Source organism: Sebastes umbrosus, chromosome 2 (assembly GCF_015220745.1).
Source record: "Sebastes umbrosus isolate fSebUmb1 chromosome 2, fSebUmb1.pri, whole genome shotgun sequence".
NCBI classification, from domain to species: domain Eukaryota; kingdom Metazoa; phylum Chordata; class Actinopteri; order Perciformes; family Sebastidae; genus Sebastes; species Sebastes umbrosus.
The window spans coordinates 35974460-35998245 of NC_051270.1; the positions used below are offsets into that span (position 1 = coordinate 35974460).

Here is a 23786-nt window from a genome sequence, read left to right on the forward strand (position 1 = left end):
CACCGTTTTACCAAAATATTTGTCTTTTCTTACTCCAACCCACAACTATATCCAGCCAGCTGATCCACACCACCACAACAACCAACCACAACATCATCATACAGCAACATTCAAGATTGCCCAGAATTACAAACTGGACTCGTTATTTAACATTTGGGTATGTTCATATAATGAATATTTGCCACTTGGCAGCAGCTGATGTGCTCCTTTCTTTGGATGGATTTAGCTCTAGAATCTCTCGTCTTACCCAACAATGTAAAGACGTGGGTCGGTGTGTACGGGTGTCGACTCCAAACACCAGTGAGTAATACAATGTGTAATCATGTATGTATGGTAATTGCACATGATGTATGTACATATTGTGTAGCACTTTGTTTGTGTGCTGTTCTGAGCACGTTTAGGTGCATCTATGTGTGTCTTCCTGTGCCGGTGGAGGCGCCGCCTGATAAATAGGCCTCCAGATGTGTGTGAAGCCTATCTCTGGCAGTGAGGAATATTGGCTCTCCCTGCTACTTCATCATGGGAAGGCAGCTCTGACAGAAACCCTGACACAGAAACCTCTCCTAGAAGGGAAGTGGGGACAGCTTGGGCATAATTAGAATTAATGTGGAGATGTGGAATAAGGAAATGAGCCATCACAGTACAGATCAGCTCTTCATTTCAATTTTATGCTTCACTCGTTGAATTTCATGGGTAATAATGGATAGGCAAGGCTGCCGATCACTATTGCTTGTGATGACAGATATGTATGCATAGTTGCTTTATGCCCCTGTAGGCAGAACAATAAGGGGAGAAGGATATAGGCGGCGAAAACTGTGAGACGTGTGTAGAGCAGGGAAATGTAGCACGTATGTAGAGCAGGGAAGGAATGCTAATTAGTATTTATTGTTGCCTTATTTAACCATTGGATGCAAACCAAGTTATTTACACAAGAAAAGAAAAAAATGCCACGAGTTATGGCTGGATCCTGCAGAAAGTCCTGTCCAAAGTAAATGCAAATACTACGATACAGTATTGTGAAGGGCTCATTGTATGGGTGGAAAAAAAGTACAAAATGCAAGTCTCCCTCAAAAATAATCCAAGGCACACTGTAGTGTTTGAACAAAATTAAAATGGCTTTATTTTACATAGCAATAATTGTTTAAAATTACCAATGCATTGCGATCAACATATGTTGGTTGCAATGTTGGATTATTTTTGAGGGAGACTTGCATTTAGTACTTTTTTTCACCCATGCAATGAGCCCTTCACAGGACTGAATGAGCCCAATACACCTGAAGGATCCAAAGAGCACCTGTATGTGATTACCACAGAGACCCAGCAGCGCTTCTACTCCATTGTCTTCACACTACGATACAGTATATAGCAATCTGTTACTGCCATACTGTATTGCAGGATGTGGCTTCATGACGTTTTGTCATGAATACTTCACTGTTCAAATCCGTCTAGTGTTTGAACACCTGTGACAGTCGACCAGCAAACAAATTGCAATATCCCTTTACATAACTGCTGCGTAATAATAGCCAAATAACATGTTAAACGTCCAGTATGTAAGAGCTGGCAACATCTCTATGTGCCAAGCGTGTAGGAGAACTACGGTGGCCGATGTGAAAATGCGAATGGCCTTATCTAGAGACAGTTGCTGTAGATAATTTGGAGCAGTAAACAGAGTTAGTTTAGCTTTGATGATATCAAGGGAATGTACAGTGGAAGTTGCAGTTTGTGCAGAAATACATATACTGCAGCTCCTCAATACCGAGGAGCTGCTCCTCAATGTCGTGTTTCCTGGTGGCTGAGTAGAGTGACGGGGGTTAACTCCTGAGCGAGTAATGTTATCGTTCTGGGCTACCGTAGAAATATGCCGGTGGGCTCCGCGAACTGTTCATTCTAAAGTAATGAAAACACAACAATTCTTTTTTTCAGGTGATTATATGTACATTAAAAAAACATACTTATTAATATTATATTCCATTTTTGCCAATAGATCCCCCTAAATGCTACACACTGTTCCTTTAAGATAACTCAAAAATAAATCAAAATAATAATCTCACATCAGGGAAATATTTTATTTAAAAAAGCATGGGGTAATATTAGAGTAATCTTAAAGTGGGGTAATATTTTGTTACAAAAGAAGATAATAATGGGGTATTAAACTGGGCAATTATACTACGTTTTGAGTATCACATTTTCTAATATGTGTTAGCTTGCTCCTTTACAGAAGTTTGGATTGTCAACAATAACTGTAGGAAGGACTCCAATGGCAACCCATGTTTATGGCAAAACAGGTACCAAAATGTCCTCACAAACTTTTCAAACCAATCCTGTACCATAATCAACTTCTGTTTTTTTTTTTTTTTTTGTTGTTGTTGTTTTTTTGGGATGCCTTGGTGGCTTAGCAGTGTAAAGGGTTGACCACGAACCATAAAATTCCCAGTTTAAGTCTCTCGAGAGACCTTTGTTGCATGTCATTCCCCATCTCTCTCCCATTATTTTCTGTAAAACATAATTTTTTTCTGCATGCAAAGTATGCTCCAAACAGTAAGTTTTGCCACAATATTATTAAATATGCAGCTTCTATTTGTCCTTTAGCTTGGGTTTCTGTTTATGCTTGTCAATCAAAATCGACTTAAGCAAGTGTGGTACGCGATGGTGCTGCAGATGGCATGTGCCTCTCTGTATCGATTCTTCAGTTGACTGACATCGTCGGAATAATGTTCAGTATTGACCTCGGTGTCCTCTCCATCATATTTTTAGGTTTAATATTCTCATCCTCATCGGGGGTCATGATCCAAAATGAGATCAAGTGTCTCATCTACAGTTTGTCATTGATTGTTGTGGTGCTACCACAGAATGTCATGTGAGCAAGATAAAGAGCCCTCAGAGGGGCTCCGGAGGAAGGTTGGTGGTTCCATCCCCGGTGTCTTTGACACACAACCCTGAGCTGGTCAGCTGTGTGAGTGTATGTGTGTGTGTGAATGGGTGGGTGAATGAGAGCTTCATAAAGGAAGAATTGATCAGTGTAGCATGATCCCGACACAAACAAACAGTTCCACTTTCCTTAAATATTGACAGCCAAGAATCAAGGGATTCTCATGCAACGGTTTGCATGATCGTTTTCCTACAAATGTCCTCATTACATGCACTTTTCAAAATAAACTTCCGTTTTCACAGGAAACAACTTCTGTTTAGGCAACAAAACCACTTAGGAAAAGATCATGGTCTGGCTTAATACAACTCTGGAAGTGGCATTATTCAATTACGCAAGATACCTAACAAATAAATCAACGTTGACTTCTGGTTTCACACGAGACACAAACGTTGGTCTCCTGGATGAAATTACGATATTTTTGGACCGACCCTCCACCCGAATCTACTCCCTATACGCAACAAATTGTTATACAATGGTGGTATGGTACATGTTTTGGCTTAAAAAAACTCCGGAAGTGGCGTTACTTTAGTACGTAAGTTGTGTGACAAATAAATCAACACTGATTTCTGGTTTCATAATGGACACGAATGATGGTCTCTTGGATGAAATTCCAGTATTTTTGGACCCACCCTGCAACCAAATCTTCTCCCTAGGCAACATATTTACATACAACGGTTCATATGATACCTTACGAAAAAATTATTTCTCATTTTTTGTTTGTTTTCCTACAAATGTCCAGTAACACATGTCACTTTCCGCAAATTACATGCATACAATCTTTTAAGTTTCCGTCTTCACAGGAAACAACTTCCTGTTAGGGCTGTTGTTTAGGACCCATGAAGCACACACAGACACAGCTGGGTTGTTGGTTGAAAGTAAGGTGGATGTATTGTAATAAAAGGTGATGAGGGGCGCTGGAGAAGGCAGGGGACAGGCAGGATGATGAGCAGGTTGGAATGGCAGGGGGAATGAACTGAGGCGGCGTGTGAAGATTGCTCGATGAGAGGCTGGCACTGGAATCCTGGAGCACAGGAGAACACAATGTTAACACAGGAAGCACGAGGAAAAAGCACAAGAATCACTCTAGTAACCAATGGTACAGAGCGGCTGAGAGTATACCACATACTAGGCAGAACAATCTGGCGAGGACTGGCAGGAAAACTGGTGTTCTTGAACTGTGGGTTGATTAGGTTGATTGTAGACAGGTGCAGAGTGAAGAGTGAAGAGTGAGACCAGGCCAGAGCTGTGACACTTCCTTAGGTTTAGGCAATAAAACTATTTAGTTAGGTTCAGGAAAATATCATGGTTTGGCTTAAAATAACTCCAAAAGTGTTACTTTAGTATGCAAGTTATATGACAAATAATTCAACACTGACTTCTGGTTTCACACGGGACACGAACGCTAGCATCCTTGGCAAAAGTCCGGAATTTTTAGACTCCACTCCAACCTCCTCCCTATGCAGCGTGCGCTGATCTTTGTATTTCCTGGTTCACAATTACGTGGGTAACACAGAAATTGATTTTGTGGGACCTAGACAATTTACAGTGCTTTACTTTTTGTAGGTATAACTACGAACAGTGTATGAGACCAGCCTGCTGGATTAGATGAATTTAGGTCAGTTAGGTCATTTCGGATAATTAAGGTCGTATGGGACACATTTAAACCAAATATAATCTATCATTAAAAGTTACTCTGCCCTCCCTGGTGCCCAACCAAAAACCTATATACACCACTGTCCCCAATGCAAATTAAAATATTACAAAGATAGAAAAACCCAGCTGAGACCAGAAAGGTCCAGCACAGACTCATTTACATAGTATTTTCTTTTAAATGGTTTTAAATGGTGCAGCATACCAATACTAGTAGAGATAATTGAGAGGGTAGTCCCTGTTGGGTACTTCCCTCTCCGCTGACAGTGATTGTGGGTTTTGACAACCACAGTTCATTAGTGGGTATTAGGACCAAGCTCACACAAGAGACCACATTGTCAAAGAGGCGTAATATCTTCCTCATTACGGAAGGTATCAAATGAACTCGCACACCACTCATGGGTCTTCATTTCATTGCTGCCATTGTCATGCTCTCCGGGGTGAACATTTTTAATGAATGCGTATGTTTAGTGCACATGGCATCCACTTGGCAGAGATAGAGATTATTCTCTAAAGCTTTGAAACACATGATGAAGCTGACATGTTGTAATGAGAGCAGAAACAATTATGTAAAGGTAGCGTAGCACTTCCCATCACGGGAGAATATACAGTTTTCATCCCTACTTTTGTATGGAATTCTTGCAAAAAATGATTAGCAATTAAAGATAAATTATTCAAAATGTAACATCACCTTACTGTGAATAACATTTAAAACATCACTGTTATGTGTGTTCTTTCCCCAAAATACACAACTAACTACTGAAAGGCATCAAAATAACACATTTATATTTTTCTCAACTAAATAAATCAGTAAGTACTGGTATGTTATTTTAAAATGTGATATAATGTGTTCATTAAATGAATGTCTTGCACAATACTGTGTCCGGAATGTGATGGTACTGACACATTTTAGTTAATGAGCCATTAGAGAGTAGCAATTAACAACCTGATTTGCATAGTCGCATTTCATAATTTATATATATATATATATATATATATATATACAGTATTTATATAATTTAAAAAGATAAATTCTACCAATAGTCAAACACAGAGGTGTAAGGGTGATAGGGGGGGGGGACTCTTACGCTTGTTTTTGTTCGAGATTGATTTGTGCCAAATTTGATTCCAATCCATGTCTCACAATTGTCACATTTACTATACCGCTCTATGATTTTGAGTAAATCAGTGTGGGTGAGACAGGCGAGGGAGACAGAGATGGAAACAGAACTGGGAGCTCTGACTATGCCAGATAACACAATAATTTAATTTTCTGTTCTCTAGTGCAGCACAGTGAATATTAGTCATCTAAATGGAGTGAGCAGCAGTCACACCCAGGGAGGAATGAATGAATGGTTTTCAGAATACTGCAATATTTTTTCAAAAGAGGCTTTGTAAAGTAAAGTAAAGTATTGCACCGAGATGACACAAGTGGTACAGTTGCTTAAGAAGCTGGCATCACCTTGCAGGCTATCATGCCAGCCCGGTTTCACAAAATGGCATATGAATGACACAGCAATTTATAAGCCATTTTGCGTGCAATAACAACGCCGTTCTTGCTTTTTGCGTGTCATTTCACAACATGTAGTCTGTGCTGACTGCAATGTAAACGCATTTACGTGAATATGCTACGCTCAGAATTAGTGACGTGTAATATAAAGTGAGAAAGGCTGTTTGTGGATGGGTCCAACAAACAGGAAACCAGGAGACTGGTGTTTGTGTCCCAAAGTGTTGTTGAGTTACGTTACGTTTGTGATGTTTGTGACGTTTGTGATGTGTTTTCTGTAAATATTTTATGTTTACGTATGTATTTTACTAAGTTTATTTACTTATTTTGAGCAAAAAACCTAATCTGCGCAGAATGTCCTTAAAATATCAGGCTATTTATACTCCTTCCCATAAGATCGGGTTGATCAGGCTTGTTCGCTAAAATGTGTGTATAACAACTGTGGTGGAAAAAACATGGGAACATTCAGACGAAGCCAGTTCCGTTAGAGAAATCTTGCTTCAGTTCAAGTGTAATTATTGGTCAAAAATAATAGAAATTGATATAAACAAAATAATGCAAAATGACTCATGTGTTATACAGTAACCAATCTTTTTGCCAACCTTAACCATGTGATGTAATTACTTAATCCTTAAAGGCCATACAATGTTAACATACATGGTATCCATACAGGTGTGTTTCTAATTTTTCCTAACTAAACCTTCCTCATGGCTGTGTGGGTTTGTAGTACAGACTGCACTCAAAAACAGATGTAACTAAAAAACATTAATGATAGCTGCATACTAATTAGCTGTCCCAGTTCCAGGGCCTTGGTATTGTGCATGCTGGCTCTTTGTCAGGACTTACTGGAACACCTGGATGGAACAGATCCATCGTAAATGTTATTAGTTACACCTGTGCTTTTCCTGATAAAACAAGTCAAGATGTCTGCAGTGAGAAAGGCCTGTGGGAGTAGGGAACACTTTAAACTTTCTTAGTAGCACATTTAGTTTGGTAACCTCTTGTAATTCCCGACACATTCAGGGCACGGTAATGCATGTGCGAATGCAGGCGAGAGACCATCGGCTGCGCGAGACTATATTCGTGCTGAATGTGGGCTATGTCAAGTGGGATCAACCACACACACACACACACGTCTTCGCCAGTCAAAGTTCACCAAAGTTGACCTCCACGCAATGGGAAGATGCAAATTTGCGAATCTGATTTGCCACCAGAAGCGAATGTTTAATTCGCCACTTCACTCGCATAGAGTGGATTATATACTTCATACAGAGTTCCTGCAAAATGTGTGTATAGTTTAAAGCCCAGTGTCTTTGTGCCCCAGTCTCCCACTGCTGCTCCTGACACAGCCCTTTACAGCCAACTCAACACATGAATACCAAATTCACCTAGTACTGTTACACTGCCTTTATGGTACAAAACCTCAGCATCCATCCTCCACGGGTTGCAGGCTATAGGCTTCCAACTCTGCTTGTCTGCCTCCATTCGGAGACTCGGAAGGATTTTTCATTGACTTGCTTCATCTACCACATCCTCCCATCGCACCGTGAGCGCCGCAAACTCCACGATTTGCAGCACCTCTGACCATGAGCTTAACTTTAAACTTTATTGTTATTTTATTTTTCTTTATCTTTCAATGCAAGATAAAAAAAAAGTACATCTTACTGTATTTTATAATGCTACATCTTGGTTCCCTCTCTACATACCTTTCTGTAGTGGTTGTTGAATGTGTACGGAGACTTAACAGAACTAGAAGGAGCGTGTTAGAAAATAGTGCATTAGGTGTACTAATGTAGTTGGAAGAAAGAGAGCAGAGAGAAATAATCCATTGCTCAAGTCAACACATTAAAGGAGTATGAGGTGACGTGCTTCTGTATTTTTCTAATAAAGCAGAACAAGGAGTACCTACTATAGAATGCACATTTTTGTTCCAATATTTAAGGATTTAACAAACACAACCAAATTGGTCGGCCAAAATCTGAATTTTACCTTAACGACACTGAATCATTTTTTCCCCCCAAGGTTTTCTTGTTGTTGCAAATTCTTACTTAATGTTTTAACCATTAGCCTACATGCAATTGATCACACAAGTTCCTCTAAAGGGTTTAAAGGTTGAAAGGGTTCCTAGAACTCTCAATCCCACTGAGAGACAGTCTCCAGTTATACGCTGCTTTCAATCACTTTGTTGATTGCGTTGGATTTGCTGGTCTGTCGTCCCAAAGGACATTCACTCTCAGCTCACAAGTCCATTACAGCCACATTATCTGGATGCAAAGGTGTTCTATGCTCTTAGGGGAAGGAGGAAAGGGGATGCATTTGCACTGCTGAAAGGCGAGGCCCTGTAAGTACCTTTTCATTTATTGTTCAGAGTTCTTTCATAGTTTCACTCAACAGTCAGAAGAGGTGACTGTGAAGCATCAGACATTTCTAACTGCTCCCTGGCACCTGACCTTCCAAGTGGAGGTAGGCCGTAGCCTCACGCTGGATGTGATCTCTTCACAAGCTCTTAATGGACAAATCCAACAGTTAATCCTAAAGTTAAACTTCCTGTCATAACAGAGCGAGAGGGAGCTGGAGTTGATCTTGAAAATGGGACAGCACTCTGTTGATGCTGCTGCACACATACAGACGTAGGCAAAGTTGTTGGTAACGTTCCGTTAAAGAGAGAAAAACCCACAATGGTCACTGAAATAACTTGAAACTGACAAAAGTAATAATAAATAAAAATTCACTGAAAATTCACTAATGAAAATCAGATATTGTTTTTGAATTATGGTTCAGCAGAATCATTTAAAAAAACAAACTAATGAAACTGGCCTAGACAAAAATGATGGTAACATTAACTTAATATTTTGTTGCACAACCTTTTGAGGCAATCACTGCAATCAAGTGATTTCTGTAACTCTCAATGAGACTTCTGCACCTGTTGACAGGTATGTTGGCCCACTCCTCGTGAGCAAACTGCTCCAGCTGTCTCAGGTTTGAAGGGTGCCTTCTCCAGACTGCATGTTTCAGCTCCTTCCACAGATGTTCAATAGGATTTAGATCAGGGCTCATAGAAGGCCACTTCAGAATAGTCCAATGTTTTGTTCTTAGCCATTCTTGGGTGTTTTTAGATGTGTTTTGGGTCATTATCCTGTTTGAGGACCCATGACCTGCAACTGAGACCAAGCTTTCTGACACTGGGCAGCACATTTCGCTCCAGAATGCCTTGATAGTCTTGAGATTTCATTGCACCCTGCACAGATTCAAGACACCCTGTGCCAGATGCAACAAAGCAGCCCCATAACATAACCGAGCCTCCTCCATGTTTCACATTAGGTACAGTGTTCTTTTCTTTGGATGCTTCATCTCTTCGTCTGTGAACATAGAGCTGATGTGACTTGCCAAAAAGCTCCAGTATTGTCTCATCTGTCCAAAGGACATTCTACCAGAAGCTTTGTGGCTTGTCAATATGCATTTTGGAAAATTCCAGTCTCGCTTTTTTATGATTTGGTGTCCTCCTCGGTTGTCTTCCATTAAGTCCACTTTGGCTCAAACAGTGACGGATGGTGTGATCTGACACTGATGTACCTTGACCTTGGAGTTCACCTCTAATCTCTTTGGAAGTTGTTCTGGGCTCTTTGGTTACCATTCGTATTATCCGTCTCTTCAATATGTCATCAATTTTCCCCTTGCGGCCACGTCCAGGGAGGTAGGCTACAGTCCCATGGACCTTAAACTTCTGAATAATATGTGCAGCTGTAGTCACAGGAACATCAAGCTGCTTGGAGATGGTCTTATACCCTTTACCTTTAACATGAAGGTCTATAATGTTCTTTCTGATCTCCTGAGACAACTCTCTCCTTAGCTTTCTGTGGTCCATGTTCAGTGTGGTACACACCATGATGCCAAACAGCACAGTGACTACTTTTCACCCTTTAAATAGGCAGACTGACTGATTACAAGTTTGAAGATACCTGTGATGCTAATTACAGGACACACCTTAGTTCAATATGTCCCTATGGTCACATTATTTTACATCTTTTCTAGGGGTACCATCATTTTTGTCCTGGCCAGTTTCATTAGTTTGTTTTTTAAAATGATTCTGTTGAACCACAATTCAAAAACAATATCTGATTTTCATTAGTTCATTTTCAGTAAATTTTTATTTATTATTACTTTTGTCAGTTTCAAGTTATTTCAGTGACCATTGTGGGTTTTTCTCTCTTTAACGGAACGTTACCAACAACTTTGCCTACGTCTGTATAATATGCATGGAGTAAGTAATATACATGATGTTTTTTTTCTAAGATTCTTCAGGATTTTTATAGATGATTTTGGGGATTTTTATTTTTGTGCCAAATGAGATAAGAACTGGAATGAAATTGCACTGTGTACTTGAGCACATAATACCTACTGAATCCTATATGCATTTGTCTTTACAATTAATAAATTAGTTACCTCAAAATGTCCTCACTCTTAAGATCAGAAGCTGATATTGGTTCTAACAAAACAAATGTAAAACCACATATACACACACTCCTGACAGGTGATAGGCAGGCTTCCTTGTGAATGTATCTGTGGAAAAGGAAGCAAAAAAGCAAACAGGCAATGAAATAATATTGTATTGTTCATAATATCATGAATAATTGGAACCCTCCTACACACAATCTCTACTTTATGTTGTGTTAAAAATGCTGATATATTGATTTGCTAATTTGCAGTGTATAGAAAATAATAACAATACAACAACAATAAGCAAAAAAAATCCCTGTTTTTGCAGGAATGTGGCCTAAAGAAAAGAAAAGTTTTAAAAGATATGGAGAAAAGTGTGGACGGTTCGATTACTTTTGATGGTATTTTTAAAAAAATGTTATCCTAAAATTATCTACACAATTTGAATAAATACAGCAACCACAATTATAATACTAACTCGGAAAGTGCAGACCTCCACCAAGTCCAAAAAAATGCTCTATCTCGCAATAATAATGAAAGTGAAAAATAATGCGTGTATCAGCCCTGTGACTCAGATCCACTCTAAAATGTAATGGGTTCTTCCTTGGTCCATTCTACACTCTTCCACCAAGTTTCATCAAAATGGGGCCAGTAGTTTTTCCGTAATTCTGCTGAAAAAAAGACAAACAAACCGAACCGAAAACATAACCTCCTTGGAGGAGGTAATAATAATAATAAGAATAAGAATAAACAATAATTAGTTACAGGTTTTTGCATGACTTTGCGTGGAATCCGACCCATGCGTGGCATCGATGATAAGCATTAAGAATAATATAGCAATAGCCAATCTTCTCTGATGGCCTCGTTTACTTATGTAGGTCATATAGAGGCATCAGTATTATATTGAGACTGTTTCATAACCAGTTAAACGTTCCTCAAAGTAACTTTAAAATAAATTGTATTTATTGCATTGAATAAAGTCACATTACCTTTAGAAGATTCTTGTCATCAATAACCCTACGACCAACCCTGATACTTCTACAAGTACTACTGGGCCTATTCTACTAATAGTATAGTGCAATATAATACAGCTAACTAGACTCCTATACCACCAATAAAAGTCAGTTTTATACATGATAGGAAAAAAGGTATGTCTGTATATAAGCTACTCTACAGCCCACTTATTTGCTGGCAGCAGATCTTTTAGTATTCCAAACATGCAGGTGGTGACTGGTCTTATTAACAATGAAGCCCACAGGGCTCATGCTAGCGGGATTCCTCCACTCGTCCTTTATCACCTGTTGAGAGCTACCGTGCGTGGGCGCTGAGAAATAAACAGAAATATATGCCTACCTGCTGCTAAGCCCCGGTGGCCATCATCTCACTGACAGAATGAGACATCACGGCAGCCATCTGAGAGCAGAGCAGAGGAGGGGGGGCGGGACCTTCAACTACTGCGAAACCATGTGATCTTTAAACCAGATTTGGTGTTTCGCAATGTATTATCATGTGATCAATCGTACAACTGTGCAGAGGGTGCTTTCTGTGTTCAGAGTGATAAGAACAAATATACTGAAGGCCCCGCTACACCTGAGAACTGCTGAACTACAGCACTCTGCCTTCAGCTTTGTCATAAGGCCCAGCCATATTGCTTTTATACAACATGTGATAAAACATTTTGCATTAGATAAAACAAAGATAGAAGCTTGGATTTATTTCATAAAATAATTTAGGCCTTTTGACAGAAAAAAACTCGTTCCCTGTTGCTAAGCAACCCCCCCGTGTTGTCCTTCACCAGTTTCCAGTGTTATACCTGACACTTCCTTCTGGCAATACCAGTGACATGTTGGCTATGTCCAAAATTGCATACTATTCACTATATACTTAATATGTGTACTATTGTTCAACATACTTTTGTGTGAATAAACAGTACTATGCATCTTGTTGAACGCACTGAGCAGTAATTTACGTCGTCACTTCCTGAGAGCCTCCTTGCCGGTTGGAGACGTGTAACCATGGTAACCTGTGCCAACATGTGAGCAAAACGACGGTTCGTGAGAATCGACGTCTGAATAAATTTAAAATATATATAAGGCGTAGCTAAGTGAAATCTTATACTTACACTTAACTTTAAGCGTTATTAATTTTACAGAGCTGTCCGTCAACGTCTGTTATGAACGTTGTTGTCCCTACCGCATTGCATTGTGGGATATTTATGCCGTAGTGTCCAGCGTAGCATACTGTAATATGTCACCGGAAATAGTATGCAATTCACGCACTTTTGGTTTCATACTAAGTTTTCGACATATTAATTATCTCACATACTGTCTTAGCGTAGTAAATAGCATGTTAGTGTGTAATTTTAAAGTGGCAATCTTGAAGATTTGATTGGTCACTAACACAATGGCGATTGAGCTTTTGGCCGACTGATAAAAGTTTTGCATTATTTATATAGTTTCAGTATTATGAAATGGATGTCTGTGGCAACATTCCCGCAAAAAAATTATATTGTAAACAAAAAAATGGAATTATGCACACATTTTTCTGAAAACCTGAAGCTAATGTACAAGAAATATATTTTTTTTCTATTCTATTTCTATGCTCATGTATCAACGAAAAGACTCCAGACAGCTAAACTCTAAGCATAATCACATTGTTTTCACTCAAATAGAAATTCTAAATCACAGGACTTTAAATTTATTACTTCCTCTTCTATTTCTACACTTACTCCACTGTCATATCATGAAATCCACACTCAACCCACATATTTTTATTAAACTTAAAATGAGCAAAGAGCACAAGTGTTGACGGTTTGGTTAATTAAATGTAAACAAATAGTAATATCGTGAAAGTAGTCATGCAGCAGTGTGTCACTGTGTAAATGTGTGGTAAAAATGTGAAGATAAACTCACAAAAATAGCAAAAAGAAAACAGATGAAACAATAGAACAAAATGTGAGGAACTTTCTTAATTGAGCCAGTTTTAGCTGACAGCAGAGGTGCGAGTAGCTGCAGTAATTATGAACAAAGGACTGCCATGAGCCTGCCTCTTCAGCAGACAACTTCACTTTGCTGAGTGTGCAGTATAATGAAGGTAGACTGAAAGCTGCAAACTGTATGTCGTAGCAGGTGACCGTTTCTTGTTCAGTCACAGTGGAGAATGTGTAATTAGACATCTTCTGCAGTATCAACACAAGCTCCTATGTTGAGAGGAATGTTGGAGAAAAATCCAAATCTGCACTTACAGAATCTAGTTGTCACTTAACCAAACATTCTTGTTTTGCTTATTTATGTAACCAAATGCTCTCAGACCGTCCCTACATCTTTGAAGCATCCAGCAGCTCCTGAAATAACATAACACTTAAGTATTGTGTTTTTGTCTTCATAAATGTGATGTTGAATGCTCAAGAACAAGAAAAAAATTGAACTTTGTATGCAAGGCTTTGACATTGACACAATTAAAACCTGACACAGGTGTGTATATGGCTGCACTCATCCAGCTCCCAGAGTTCAGAGTACTGCTGGCTTTCTACTCTGCCAGACAATCTTCACTCTGTGTTTGTGATCTGGGGCTGATTTTGACCTGAGATGACAGGTGAATGCAATTAACCACCTGGTGGGTTAGAAAAACAGCAGTGTCCTGGACCCCGAGGACTAGATTTGAGGAGCACAGCTCTACACCATATGTACACTCCACTTGTTCTGAATAGAGTTGAAATGTGGGTCATGATAATAGTTGTATCTCACTTTCATGATGATATGATGATGTATGTCGGTTTGCTGTGCCGTGCATGTGCAATTTTCAGCCTGTTCGCACGAAAAGGCCTATAAATGCCACGATAATGCGCAAGGCTTTCAGCGTGCAATAAGAACGCCTTCTTGATTCCACTGTGTCATTTTACCAACACAGTCTCACGGCAGTAAGTGAAATAGTCACGAAATTTAATCTATTTGATTTAGACACAATTTTCCCTTTTTTTCCATGATGCTGAGCACGACTTTCAACAACACGTGACACATGTGTCAATTTCCACTCCAGTCTTTTCAAAATAGAAGTACTTAGTTAGGTTTAGGAAAAGATCATGGTTTGAGTTAAAATAACACCGAAAGTGCTGTAACTTAAGTATGGTAGTTCTGTGACAGAAACTACTTAGTAAGCTTAAAAAAAGATTGTGGTTTGGGTTAAAATAACTCTGGAAGAGAGGGCACCTCGATAGCTCAGTTGGCAGAGCAGGCGCCCATATAACAAGGCTGAGTCCTAAGTGCGATGGCCCGGGTTCGAATGCAACCTGCAGCCATTTCCGCATATCGTCCCCTTTTTAGATTGTCCATTGTCCTATAAATAAAGGCTTGAAAATGTAAAAAAAAAAAAGTAAAAAAAAAAAAAAAAAAAAACTGTGGAAGTGCCATAACATAAATACGGAAGTTACGTGGCAATTAAATCAACTTTGATTTGTGGTTTCACACAGGACACGAACACTGGTCTACTGTGCAAAAGTGTTTTTTGACCCAACCAGCACCCCGACCTCCTCCCTACGTGGCGTTCCCCGCTCTTTATACTTCCCAGTTCACAATTATGTGGATTACATACAAATTGATTTTGTGCTGCATGACCATTACAAAAAAAAATGTGACATTTATGTCTTTGTACGGGAATCAATACATTAAATTCCGTGACTATTTCACAAACTGCTATGCAACTGGGCAGTTTGTATGTCATGTATCCTGTACTGACTGCAATGGAAACTTATCCATGTATAAATGCTACGGTAAGAGTTAGTGACGTAGTATAACAATTGAGAAAGACCATTATGGTGGGTGGATGACGAGGTGGATGGGTCCAACAAACATCAAACCTTTAACCAGGAGACCCGTGTTTGAGACCGTTTTTGAATAGTGTTTTGTTTTGTAAATTACGTTAGTGACGTTTTTCACGTTTTTTGTTGATGTGTGTGACGCGTTTTCATAGTTGTTTTCTTACGTGTTTTACTTAGTTTACTTACTTATTTTAAGTCCAACCATGATGTTTTCCCTTACCCTAACCTAAGTTAGTGGTTTTCTTGCCTAAACCGTGGCGTACAAATGACATGTGAAAAAGCTAAAATGCGTACTCATGGCAAGAGGAATGTCCGTGTAATGTCGTGGTATTTATACACCTTCCCGTGAGACTGGGTTGGCAATTTTACAAGATTTTTAGTTTTGAGTGAGATTTTAAGTATTTAAGTCCATGCTCAACACTACTCCTGCTTGCTGGAGATAGGGATTTTAACAACTCACTCAGACACATCATTTCTAACACTTATCCATAGTTTGAATGGCTTGTAGCCTCAGGCAGTCTTAGAGGGGCTATTAAACAGGCTACTGGGTGAAGAAACCAGTCTCTTGAAACATGATTTGTTATTATGTTTTTGTAACAAAATATATAGGCTCAGCTTTAGTGGATATCTTAAGTTTCGTGCTTGACACTGTGTTAAAGTAAAGGGCTACCCAGATGGCAGGAGAGTGATAAGTATTTTAGAATCTTAAAAAAAAGGGAAGAAAAATAGAAAACAACCAGGACAAGATAGTCCCTGCTTGGATTCCACAGAATGACTGAAGCCCCCTCTTTGTTTGAATAAAATGACACTGGTCCCCTGTTAAATGGTATATAGTGACACTCATTATCCTGCATGGATGCATACATTAGGCCAATATCAGTAGTAATGTGTAAAGTTTAACAGAGAATAATAACTTAATGTTTGATCATTTGCCAGAGAGCCTTTAGGTGATATTCCATTGTTCACAAGTAGAAATGCAAATAAATGCATGCAATATATTTTGTCATGGGGAAAAAAAGATACTTGAAATAGACTTTCATGTGCACTTTTTTTTTCATGATGGCTGCAATCTGTGTCACATGAAGATTAAATTGTATTGGTGAACAAACAAGATGGAACATATCTGACGTCTGTCTAATGATGCAGCATTGCAACAATGGACATGAGTAGAAGGTACACTACAAATGGACTTACAGTTCCAGTATATAGCGCCTTTCTAGTCTTCCGACCACTCAAAGTGCTTTACACTATATGTCAGCATTCAACCATTCAAACACACATTCATACAGGTGTCAACCTGCATGGTGCCCATCAGGATCTAATCTAAATACTCATTCAAACACAGATGGCACAGCCTTTGGGAGCAATTTGGGGTTAAGTATCTTGCTCAAGGACACTTCCATATGGAGGAGGAGGAGCCGGGGATCGAACTGTTGCATTGATTTCTCAATTATTAAAGAGAAAGCAAAAAAAGCCCTCTTTAAAAGGTCTTTACAATCTTTAAAGATCCTTTCATGCTGCTCGATTTGAGATGGGAAGCATGTAACTCCATCATTAGAATGTCAGTGCCTATTTCATTTAAACTGTACATGTTAAGGAAACATTTCTGACAACAATTATGGATTCTGTGATTCATATCAAAATAGAGTTTTTCTCATCAAGATAGATTCCCTTGCTCTGTTTGAACTGACAGAAGCGACATTAATATGAAATTATGGGTGAATATGGAGCACATTAGCAAATTATCCTTGTTAAAAAACAAAAAAAAAATCAGTATCTTTTATCTGACCTGGCTATATTCATGAATGAGTTTAAAATTGATGCCCTGAAGAAATGTTTTGTTCTTTTCTTCTGACTCCAATGAAGTTATTTAAAGAAAATACTAAAGAAATATATTATTCTACAGGATGGAAAGGAGCCCTCTTTAAAATGTCTATCCACCATTCCACACAGGTCATAAAAATGACCAGCAGAGGAGAATATGAATTCCCTTAAGAGAAAATTAAAATCAAAGCACTGTTGTAATTAATCTTTAAAATGTAACTTCAAGAAAACATTTTATATAATCAAAGACTAGATACAGTAAATTATGTTGCTAATAATGCAGTCCTTGATATTAATGCATGCAGCCAATTTACTTCTGATTTGCAGGTAAAACATGATTTACTCTCAATTAAAGTGGACATGATTACTTTCGTGATATTTGTTTCACAGATAAATGTTTAAATATTGATAACATTAAAGTCATATTATAAATTTTTGAGAGAAATAAATAAAGTCTTTGTGGTGAACAAACACTTGTTAGGTGAAACAATGGGTACAGACAGTTCCACTGCAGCATACGGAGGTCCCCTCTTTGATAGGTAGACATCGCTCAAGAATGCAAGTCCCCTCTTGGTAATTTCTTTAAAAAATTCAAAAAGCACATTTGCAGTAATTTTCTGTGAAATTTTCTGTGAAAACCGTAAAAGTAAATTTTTTATTCTATTCTTTATTTTTTTTTTTTTTTTTTTTTTTTTTCAAAATGACCAGAAACAGAGGCCCACACTTGGTTGGAGTAGCATGGTAGCACACCAATTTTACACATCAAAGTCTGTTTGTACTACTGCATAAGTGGAAACCGTTGTACAGTATAAAGCCTTTCGACTGAAAGGTTTATTTGTCTGTAGACATTTAGTTTAGTAAAGGTTATTCAAGGATGAAAAGTGAAAGTGTAGCAGATGTCTAGTCTCAACCTAGGCCTTGTTTCAATCTGTGAATCTGTGCCAAAAAATAAACAGTTATACTGTAAACGTGGGGGTGTGCAGTGCTTATGTTAAATATTTACAGTTTTGTATTCATTTTTAAAATACAGTATGTAATGACATTTTTAAAATATGATAATAAACAGGGCTATATGTAGACAATAAATCCTGTGGTCTATATCAGAGCTGAAGCATAGAGGCGGTGCTGAAATGACATCTATGCTCAGTGAGTTCTGTGGTTCCAAAAAAAAGTTGCCTGCAATCTGAAACATTGCCTCAAGTGACATTACTTTGCAGCATTGGTTGACGCATCGGTTGACGCTGAAGAATATAAGGGGTTAAAAAATCTAGGGGGTGTGAAGTTAGAAAGAAGTGAGGTTACCAGACCTCTGTAACCCTCTCTACTTATCTCTGCTTGAGGCTAGAACCTCAGGTAACATTAGTCACTACAAGCATTATATCTCCGACCAAAGTGATCGGCAGTCAAGTTGCATTGTGGGTAATGTAAGATGTAGAAGAGCACAAGGACATAGAAAGCTCTGCTTCTGGTTATTGGAGTGCAATGCTAAATTGTTCTTTTAATCTTTTTAATTAAAGGCTTATAAATCAATTTTGAATAATAGCAGCCTCCATATCTGTGTTTTGAATTTTGAAAGTGGGACTGACCTTTAGTCCACATATGAATCACAGACAGCACCTTCAGGTTTTAAGATTTTGGATTATGCCGCGTGCAGAGCTTACTATGTTTCAGGTTATCATAATTCATGCGTGGCATCTGCTGAAAACATAATTAGAGCAAAGCCATTTTACCACGATGAATGTAGCATTTTCAGCAGTAATAAAAGTCATTAGAGAGCATTAGGTCTATTATGTCCAGTTTTGGCACTGCTGGAACAAAAAAAAGCATCTTAAATGAGACACATTGAGAAGTCTGCAATGCATCTCTGCTGTTCGGCTTTACTGTAAAATCATTAAATGACACGTTTGTGTGAGCTGTCCATTGCAAACACTACGAAATCCAGCCAAATTAAAGCATTAGCACATTGCTCCAAGGTGGAATTTAAACAGGACATTTGAACCACCAATCTGATGAACACAGATTGGCTTATCAGAAGTCTGGACTGTTTATACTTACATTTGTTTCTAATGCCAATACCAATGGCACCAATTAGTCAACCTTGCAGCCTCATTCAAAATAATGAACTTCACTGTCAGTGAGTTTGTTGCCAATTTGTGTCGGAGCATATGGGTTGGAGTGACTTCAATGGATGGTCTCACTTTACTTTATTAGTCTAAGGCTGATATTGCAGTTCCTTTCCAAGTGACTTTAATCTATCACAAAATACCCTATATATTAGATATTTCTATACAAAAATATTATAACACAATATGTGCACCTTACTAGCTTGTCAAAATAAAAAACAAACAGGAAAAAAAGAATACATTCTCTCCATTACTTCTTACCACATCTGTATTACTTCACACTCGGTTGACATCCAAACACATTTTGGAGGAACTCCATTAACTCTCATTAATTACCATTTCACTGGAGTGGGTTCACGAGTTGAGTTCACTTCTGCTTAAAAGGATTTTGAAGTACACTGTAATTAAAATGCACTCCGTCTCATTTTTTATAAATGGCTCCGAATGGTGCATACAAAGTGGCCTGATGTGTGGCATACTATATTTCTTTAGAGAAGACAGACAAACAACCTTATAACCGCCCTACATGCTCATGAGAATATGGGGCTCTTTTGTAAACTCTTGCAACCTGTTGTTAATGTTTATAGGACAACCTTCATATTCTTCATATGACATACACGGTGCAAAACACCCGTATTCAGCCTGCACATAAAAGCCTGTCCTTTAATTTGTATTCATTTCATAGAATAATATTATCCCATTTCCAAGGATCTTTTGCAATGAATGACAGCCAATATGGTGTAGCTCACTAAGAGAAGGAGACATGGGGACAATTCATGTGAATGCACTTTAATGAAATGGAAATGTTTGCACAATTTTCTGATACTATGAACTCAAAGCGACTGATTGAAATTGTGTTACTGCCCCGACTGAAATTGGTTGGAAGGGTGAGACAACAATAAAAGCTAATGTACAGTGAACCAATCACAAAAGTAAGTTATGTCCCAGAAGGTATCGAAGCAGAATGATTCTATAAGTAAGCTTGCACAATATGGGTTTTGGTAGGTTTGGTGATGTTGTAAAAAACGATAATTGCTGAACTTTGATGCAGTAGCAGTGAACAAGCTTCTTCGATTGGTGTGTGATACCTTCTTTTGCTATTCTTCCTGCGTAAAAGTGCACGCTCTACTGGCATGTACTGCTTACTCTATGCACTGCACTGTAAGTGTGACACATGAACAAACACAAAAACAGTCAAATTATTTCAGTGACTTATTTTGAATCACCTGATATTGACCTTTTCCCTGTACATTGTTACGTAGACGCCAACAATGTTCATCGATTGACACACATAATTGACTTGACACTTGTAATTTAGAGACTGCTGCAAACATGTGTAGCTAGCAAACATGGTGGCTACACTAGCAGAACTGTGACCACATACTGTAAATGCCTGCAGTTACCATAGCAACATCAGTTTGCTAAAGGCTAATGGCCCATTAGCCCATTCGGCTTTTAACCAGTAATATAAAATGTTGCTCTGATCACCACTGGTGGTTACTCAATATATTTCCAAATATGATGTTACTATTGTGTCATAACTGTTTCCGTATGGCATCTAATGTAAATCAGCAAAACATACAATTTGTCATTGGATATCATGGGCTTATGTAGATTTTACATACAATAGTGGATCATTTCTGATTACAACTGGCAAAATTTCACAATAATTAAGGAGGGATTACATTACATAGTTCAACAAGGGAACACCAACCACCTTAGTAGGTGGTAAATCTTCCATATAAATCCTTTAAATATGCATTAAGCAATATTATTCATATTAACACTGGAACACTTCCTGAAATGTGAAAAAGGTTGCTTGAGGGCAGATAGTGCTGCCAATCCCACTGAGAATCAACAGCCCAGTCTGCAGCATGGTTTTGGTTTGTAAAATAAACCAAACAAACACTGGTTCATTACATCTGCGGGCAGCCACCTTCAACCCATGAGCTCAGGTCAAGTGTCCGCTAAATGCTTAACCCTCTGAGACCCACAATAGACCAGTTTTTGTCTTTTTAGGGGGGTTGCCGACATGCTACCATGACATGGTTGGTACCAATGGATTCCTTAGGTTTTTATAGTTTCATGTGATATCTGTGACTGCACTCTAGACCTAAAACTGAACCTACTAGAGCCTCTGAAAGACAGTAAAGTCAGTCTGGATCTCAGGGGGTTAATGTAAAACGGAGCCAGAGTAATTGAGCGGATATTGTTCCCAAGAGTAAATGGACACAAACCAAGGCTAAAAAGCCAGAGAATAGTTACATCAATGGAAAGATACAGAAGAGACATAAATACATACTTATGAAATGTAAAATGTTTTCAATGTTAACTTTTTAAATACCTTTAATTTATTTACTCAGATACGTACACGCACGTCCTGTTCATTTTCACAAATTATGACGCTCTGGCTGTAGTTATGGCGAGAGTAAAAAAGGAAGTGAGGTGCCGTATTATAAAGAACAAACATTTTTTGTAGGGAGGAGGTCGGGTGGATGGATGGGTTATAAACACAGGACTTTCACCCAGGAGGCCGGTGTTTGTGCCCCATTATTTAAACAATACATTGGTTACAAGCTATGTTAAATAGCTTACTTAACTTATGTTGCGTATGTAACGTAGCCTAATTAACTACGTCACAAATACTTATTTATTTTGAAAAGACATGTATGCATGTAACGAGCAGATATTGACTAATGCAAGACTGTCGTGCAAAACTGACGCTAGAGGGGTACGTAGAGCGACATAGTTTGAGGCATTGGGTCACTGACCAAGCTACCGTATTTGACGGGTTGGGAGTGAGAACGTGTTGGCATGCACTGAAATATTTTAAAGAATCATGATAAATTTAGCCCTTGTTTAATAGTCAGCATAAAACAGAAAATGAAGCAAAAGGTCAATAGAGGTTATGATCTCAGAAGAGAGTTCATGCTGAGAGTGGGCTTTAGATTAAATCATTAATCCTGTCTGAATCTACTGTAATCCTTTCTTTCTATCTATTTAGCGACCCAGTGCATCTTAAGAGATTCTATGGAAATGCTCCGAAGGAAAAGCAAGAACCTGATGACACACATACAGTATATATACACACACACACACACACACACACAAACACACACACACACACACGCACACACACGCACACACACGCACACACACACACACACACACACACACACACACTGACAATTAGAGTTGATTAAATAATTCCTTCACACATCTAATTCCTCTTTACCTAACCAATTGCACTACTTGGTTTATGTACACAGCGGCTCATTACACACCTATCATAAGACAAAACTATAATATTCATTATAAACATTAATGTTTGTGGTTTATTGCAGGGCTGGGCAAAATTATCAATTATATTACCCTAAATTACATAACCAAAACATATCAAACAGGTAAAAAAAAAAAAAAATGTTGTTGCATTTTTTAACATCAAATTAAATGTATGTGTATGTAAAGCATCATTGGAAAGAATGTGCTTTGTGTTAAACTTATTACAGCTTTTTTACATTTTTATTGCTGGACCAATTGTTCAGTTTGTCTTTGTTTTTTTTCATTTCAATTTGTTCTATTACTTGTCCAATGTCTCAATCTTTATGTATGTTTTAATCCCTTTTCCATATTCACTGTTTACTTAAAACTCTGAGCTCCTCTTGCTTTCAGTTTGTACGCATACTGCATATCTTTCCATAATGCTTTTTTAATGTATTATGTAAATTGGAATTGCCTTGTTGTAAAAGGCCCTATGCAAATAAAGTTGTCCACTCTTATAGACACATACACACACACTGATACACAAGCAGTGTCTTGCAGTAATGTCAGATATTTTGCATAAATATATTTACATGTACATTGTTGCTCTTCAAACTTATCAAGATTACTGTGGCATGTTCAAGATCATCATGTTTTTCCAAGCTCAGTAATCAGAATCAGTTTAAGGTATTTGTTTTTTTCTTGCAACTGCCATGTTGGATTCTTTTATACCAGTGGCATTTGGTTTGGGTGAAGCACGGGGGCTACTACTCAGTCAAAAGATTAAAGGGTGCCAATTCAAGAATGATGAAAAACATAATGCAGAATGCTTTATGTTTCATTCCGGGGTCGTCCTTTTTGACTATTTACTAGGGCTGTCAATCAATTAAAATATCTAATTGTGATTAATCATATGATTGTCCATGATTAATCCCAATTTAATCGCACATTTTTATCTGTTCAAAATGTACCTTCAAGGGAGATTTCTCAGGTTTTTAATACTCATATCAACATAGGAATGGGCAAATATGTTTGCTTTAGGCAAATATATGTATATATTTATTATTGGAAATCAATTAACAACATGAAACAATGACAAATATTGTCCAGAAACCCCTCGCAGGTACTGCATTTAGCATGAAAAACTTGACTCTGACTTGCCCAAAACTGCATGGGATTAGCACAAAGTGGGCATGTCTATAAAGGGGATACTCGTGGGTACCATTTAAACCATTTTGA

At 38.2% G+C, this 23786-nt stretch overlaps 1 long non-coding RNA gene across 1 annotated transcript; it reads right to left on the reverse strand.

The window, feature by feature from the left end:
- Positions 1–1774: 1774 nt before the first annotated feature.
- LOC119479498 lies at positions 1775–19517 on the reverse strand. Its single transcript, XR_005204691.1, has 3 exons — positions 19507–19517; positions 3375–3377; positions 1775–1840 (listed from the first exon to the last, which is right to left on the reverse strand). It is a non-coding gene; the product is annotated as an uncharacterized LOC119479498 (long non-coding RNA).
- Between the last annotated feature and the right edge of the window lie 4269 nt (positions 19518–23786).